This window comes from Rhinoderma darwinii, chromosome 1 (genome assembly GCF_050947455.1).
Source record: "Rhinoderma darwinii isolate aRhiDar2 chromosome 1, aRhiDar2.hap1, whole genome shotgun sequence".
Lineage (NCBI taxonomy): Eukaryota > Metazoa > Chordata > Amphibia > Anura > Rhinodermatidae > Rhinoderma > Rhinoderma darwinii.
Genome location: NC_134687.1, coordinates 632,432,627 through 632,438,626, shown reverse-complemented (window position 1 = coordinate 632,438,626; position 6,000 = coordinate 632,432,627).

The following is a 6,000-nucleotide window of genomic DNA, read 5'->3' as shown; positions in this document are numbered from 1 at the left end:
GGATGGTGCAAAGTGAAAATTAAAATTTTCCACTGATATGCCATTTTAATGCACAATATGTTGTGCCCAGTTTGTGCCACTGAAGACAAATACCTCATACAATGTTGAGCTGGTTCTCCCGGATATAAAATATCATATATGTGGACGTAAGCTGGTGTTTGGGCATGCTGTGGGGCTCAGAAGGGAGGGAGCGCCATTTGGCTTTTGGAGCGCAGAATTTGCTTGGTAACTGTTCTGTTTGGGGTTTTGCTGGTATTTCAGTTTATGATGTGGGGGTATGTGTAAATTGGGCAGAGTACATCAGGACATAGTAAGAGGGTATAATAATTCGGTAAATAAATAATAATCCGCAGATATGTGGCCAATGTCGCACTGATAAATGGTGCCCGATCTTATCAGCTTTTGGACACTGCACAATTTCTGTCGCTATATTCTGAGAGCCAGAACTTTTTTTATTTTTTATTCACCGGAGCCGTGAGAGGACATATTTGTTGCGGGACAATCTGTCGTTTTCCTTGGTACCATTTTAGGGTACATGTGATTTTTTTTATCACTTTTTATTAGATTTTTTTGGCAAGCAAAGTGACAAAAAAACAAAAATTTGTACAATGTTTTTTGTCTTTTTTTTTTTTTACACTTTTCACTGTGTGCTATAAATGACATTTTACTCTATTCTGCGGGTCGATACGATTACGGCGATACCAGATATATATAGTTTTTTTTATGTTTTGTGGCATTTGCGCAATAAAATCACTTTTCGATAAAATTATTTATTTTTTGTGTCACCATATTCTGAGAGCCATAACTTTTTTATTTTTCAGTCAAAAAAGCTGTGTAAGGGCGTGTTTTTTGCGGGACGGGTTGTCGGCTTTATTGGTACTATTTTAGGGTACATGTGACTTTTTGATCACTTTTTATTCTATATTTTTGGAGGGTTGATGACCAAAAAAATAGTGATTCTGACATTGTTTTTTAATTATTTTTTTTGCGCTGTTCACCGTGCGGGAAAAATAATATTATAGTTTTGTAGCTTGGGACGTTGTGAACGCGGTCATACCAAATATGTGTACTTTTTTTTAACATTTTCATTTTTTTCCTATAATAAAAGATTTATAATAGGAAAAAAAGCATTTTTTGTTTTTGTAACTTTTATAACTTCTTTTTACACTTTTATGAAAGAAATTTATTACTTTATTTTTGACTTTTTACTTGTTTTACTTGAAGACTGGCAGCACTGATCGCTGCTATAATACATTACACTACCCATGTAGTGTAACGTATTATATAAACTGTCAGTGTGACGCTAAGGGTATGCGCACACGAGAAGTGGCTTTTACATCTGAAAAGACAGACTGTTTTCAGGAGAAAACAGCTGCGTCGTTTCAGACGTAAAAGCTCCTCCTCGCATTATGCGAGGCGTCTTTGACGCTCGTAAATCTTGAGCTGCTCTTCATTGACTTCAATGAAGAACGGCTCAAATTACGTTGCAAAGAAGTGCCCTGCACTTCTTTGCCGAGGCAGTCATTTTACGCGTCGTCGTTTGACAGCTGTCAAACGACGACGCGTAAACGATAGGTCGTCTGCACAGTACGTCGGCAAACCCATTCAAATGAATGAGCAGATGTTTGCCGACGTATTGTAGCCCTATTTTCAGACGTAAATGAGGCATAATACGCCTCGTATACAACTGAAAATAGGGCGTGTGAACCCAGCCTGAGAGTCACACTGACAGGAAGCTTATGAGGATCGGCCTCCGGCTGGTTCTCATAGGCAGCTGTGCATGGCAGACCCGGGGGCCGTTGTATGGCCTCCGGTTCTGCCTTATAACCGACTGCAGCACCTGCAATCGGTCCCCGGGAAAGTTTGTTGTAGCAACAAACTTTACAGTTTGTTGTAGTAACAAACTTTCCAGTTCGTTGCTGCAACAAACTTTCCCTGCGATCACATGACCGGGACCTGAACCAATTAGGTCCCGGTCATGTCTCCGGGACCAGAGGCAGGGGTTAACAGCGTGATCCGGCTGTCAGCGCTACTCTGAGACACCCGGATCGCGCTTTTAACACCCACCGTGAATTCACGTCGGCGCTGCACAGAGCCCAGCAAATGCCGACGTGAATTTACTGTGGGCGGTCGGGAAACGGTTAAATGGCACAGAATTTTCTTATCAAACAGCTGGTTCAGTCCTCAGCAAAAATAAAATAATATTGTGAACAGAAGTGACCAGATCCAAGTTTAGTTTCTGATCGGATTTTTCTTTTCTAAAATTTTCCTTTCATAAAAGTAAATGTTTTAAAATGGGAATCTATTTCTACTGAGAAGTTATCATTTACCCAGTTATAACACGCTGCTGCACCTTTTATCTGACACATGCCTCCCATAGTCAAATTCTAAAGCATGCTGATCCAGAACTTTACATGAAACTTAACCTCAGTATTTAATATTCCCACAAAAAAATTTGGAGTCCTGTTTTTAAAAAAATGCTAACTTTTACTTTATTTTGTGATATCATCTAGAAAACTGCTGATAACTTAGCCATTGTGCAAACACCAGTTCAATACCTGGGGTAAAAACTGCTCTGCCTTCTTGCCACAAAGCCAATATGAAAGCATTCTAGTGTAAACGCACCAGGGGGAAAAAACATAAAGCATAAGAAGCCTTTTATAATGCACCACATATGACTATATATACTCTGGGATTTTATTAAAATAAAATCTACCACTGGGAATATAACAGGTTGCGGGCAGAATTTTTTTCAAACTAAAAAGATAGCCTGGAGTAATGTAACATAACATGACTTCAGGGTTCTCATAGTTGCTATGTACTTCTCGTTTATGAGTGACAACTAATGACCTTTACCATACAGCTCCACGTAATAAAACACTTTGCATAACTTTGTAGTTTGCAATACTGTGGCATATTTACATAAATTATGATTATAACCCTCAAACAATATGAGCAATATGGTCACAATTTAGAATATAAAACCTTATATCACTAATCTCAGTATTTACCCCTAGGTTTGGGTACCATCAGTGCTATGGACAAGTCCAATACATCTCCATCCCTTCTGCGCTTCACTGCTTGTCACCCTTAGGGTAACCCACACAGTTGTGGAGTCAGACTGTACGGGGGTGTCCAGTGGGGGATTTATTATTACCCACCTCCTGGTCACTCGCTGTGAAAAACACTTGGATGCTGCTGTCTGTTTCGTCTTGGCTGCCTGGCTGCTCACTCTTTTCACTCAGGTCCTTGGCCTTTTTGCAGTGTGAGATCTGGATCCCGGTGGATTTCTCCTTTACCTTGATGGAGGTTGATGTCAGCAGGACTTAGTATGTTCCATCTCATCTGTCAGACAGTGTATCTTGTTAGTGTACGTCACCAGGCTGTACTTAGTGTAACGGCCACAAACGTGGACCGCCGCCTCCCCTTACCTGCTGACGGACGCAGACTACCTGATCCTGCCAAAGACTCCCTCACCGGAGATGTCAGCACATGCGGTCCTCCTGTCCTGCAGTGACCACTAGGGTGCACGCGCGAGCACGTTCCTGGCCTCAAAGGGCCAGCGCGTGCATATGTAAAGAATTAACTAATTATCCCCAGATCATTCTGGACTATAACAAGGGCCTGCCCTTTCACTCCTTGCCTGAGCCTTGTTTGTATTCCTATGTTAGTCTTGCAAATGGTTCCTTAGTCGTATCCTGTTCCCAGAGTTCATGTGCCCTGCTACCTGTATCCAGTGCTGCATTTGTTCCTGTGCCCTCTCTAGTGTTGGAGTCGTGTTGTGCCGTCTGCTACACCTGCTGTCTTACACCACGTCTGGTGTCTTCTGCCACGCCTGCTACCTCCTGCCATGTTTTGCATCACCTGTCGTCAAAGTAAATTCTGTGCTTGGACTTTGTATAGACTTGGTACACTGTTTGGCCAGCTGCTACTCCGCTACGGCGGTGCAGCCTAGCGGGTCCACATACCCACAGATCGTCACACTCAGGGGCGTAGCTAAAGGCTCATGGGCCCTGGTGCAAAAATTCAGTTTAGGCTCCCCCCCCTTCCCCGCAACTTCTCTTTATGGCCGATGTCTGTGGCCCACCTGTAACTTACAGCTGCATCGCTGGGTTTCTTAAGTGAGCCATTGATGCAGCATTAGCAGCCAGAGGCGTTGCAACGGTCAGAAAAGATCATGGGCACAAAGTCAAAGACATATACTTTGTACAGCCCCCCATACCTCTAAATAATGCAGCTCCCAATAAGTGTTAAATACCAGTTCTACACAGTGAATAGTGAGCATAGTACAGTTACATCCAATGACTTACATGTGACGTCTTCTCTTTCCCTTCTCTTTTCGACTTCTTCCAAGTTCCAGTCATGACTCGTTTTTGCGCGCACACTTCCTATTCTGTTGCTACCCGCAGTGCTTCTACAGAGTTAGGCTATGTTCACACAGGGCGGAAACGCTGTGGCGCAGGGAATTCTGGCCGAAAAACCGCACCAAATTGTGGTGCAGTTTTTCGGCCAGAAAGTCCGCTGCAGAAAATTAAACATAAAAAAGTCATACTTTTACATAGACATGTTGACGCGTCCCTCTGCTGTCCTGCATGCTGGCCGCCTGGGATGACGTGGGGCGCTCCCTATAGGGGGCTGTGTGGCGCTATCTACAAGGGGGCTGTGTGGCGCTCTCTACAAGGGGGCTGTGTGGCGCTACCTACAAGGGGGCTGTGTGACGCTACCTACAAAGGGGCTGTGTGGCGCTACCCACAAGGGGGCTGTGTGGCGCTACCCACAAGGGGCTGTGTGGCGCTACCCACAAGGGGGCTATGTGGCGCTAACTACAAGGGGCTGTTTGGCGCTACCTACAGGGGGAATCTGTGAGTGGGGGGCTGATGGTCATTTTACTGTGAGTGGTGGGCTGATGGTCATTTTACTGTGAGTGGGGGGCTGATGGTCATTTTACTGTGAGTGGGGGGCTGATGATCTTCAAGTGGTTTCCCCCTCTGACTTCCAATTGAAATTAATGAGGCAGAAAATACAGTTTGGAGCTTTTTTTCCTGCGTCTTTTGCATTAGCTTCAACAGCTTAAGAAAAAACACAAAAAAAATGTCACACAACGCTGTCAGTTGCTGAAGGAATTTTGAGGCAGATTTTTTTTGCCTTACAAAAAACGTGTGTGAACATGCCCTAAGAGTGGAGTGTAGTGTTTTCTGTCTTTCTCAAAACAATTTTTGGTAGGGGGCCCTGAGAAAATTTTGTTTTTCCAGTGCTGCCTCGAGTCCAAAAAGGTTGGAAAACTCTGTACTAGCTACAGGGTCCCGTCATGGAGCAGCTCAGTTTGTCGTGGGAATGGGGCCTTGGTGAGTACAATTTTTGTTTCTGTTTGGGGGCACTGTCTACAAGGGGGAGGTGCGGGGACTGTATGGCACAGTCTAGAAGGAGGAGGTGGGGGCTGTATGGCACTGTCTACAAGAGGGAGGTGGGGGACTGTATGGCACTGTCTACAAAAAGGAGGCGGGGGATCATGGCACTGTCTACAGGGAGGCTGTATGGCAAAATCTACAGGGGGGGCACTATACTGTGTGGGGGCCACTAAGCGGACATTATACTGTGTATTGGTACTACAGATGGCATAATACTGTGGCCACAATTAGAGGACAAAATACTGTGTCCTTGAAGGGGTTGTAATACACTTTCACAAATTCACACTTAATACAAATTCACACTTTAATGGGTGAAGTATATGGAGATTACGGCGGGCAGGAATTTGCAGAGGGGTCTGCTGATAGGTGGCACTTATGGCATATACTGTAAATAGGAACACCTCTTTAAGAAAGTAATTAAATACTTGTTGAATACAATTGGTGAGAACTACAACTCACAGCAGGTCCTGAAAGCCTACAGGTATCATGGCATGCTTGGAGTTATAGTTCCCCAGGCAGGAGAAGGGCATAACAGACAGTAGTTTCTTTGCAAAGTACTGGGGACACAATTTTTTCTCATAAGCTGCTGCAG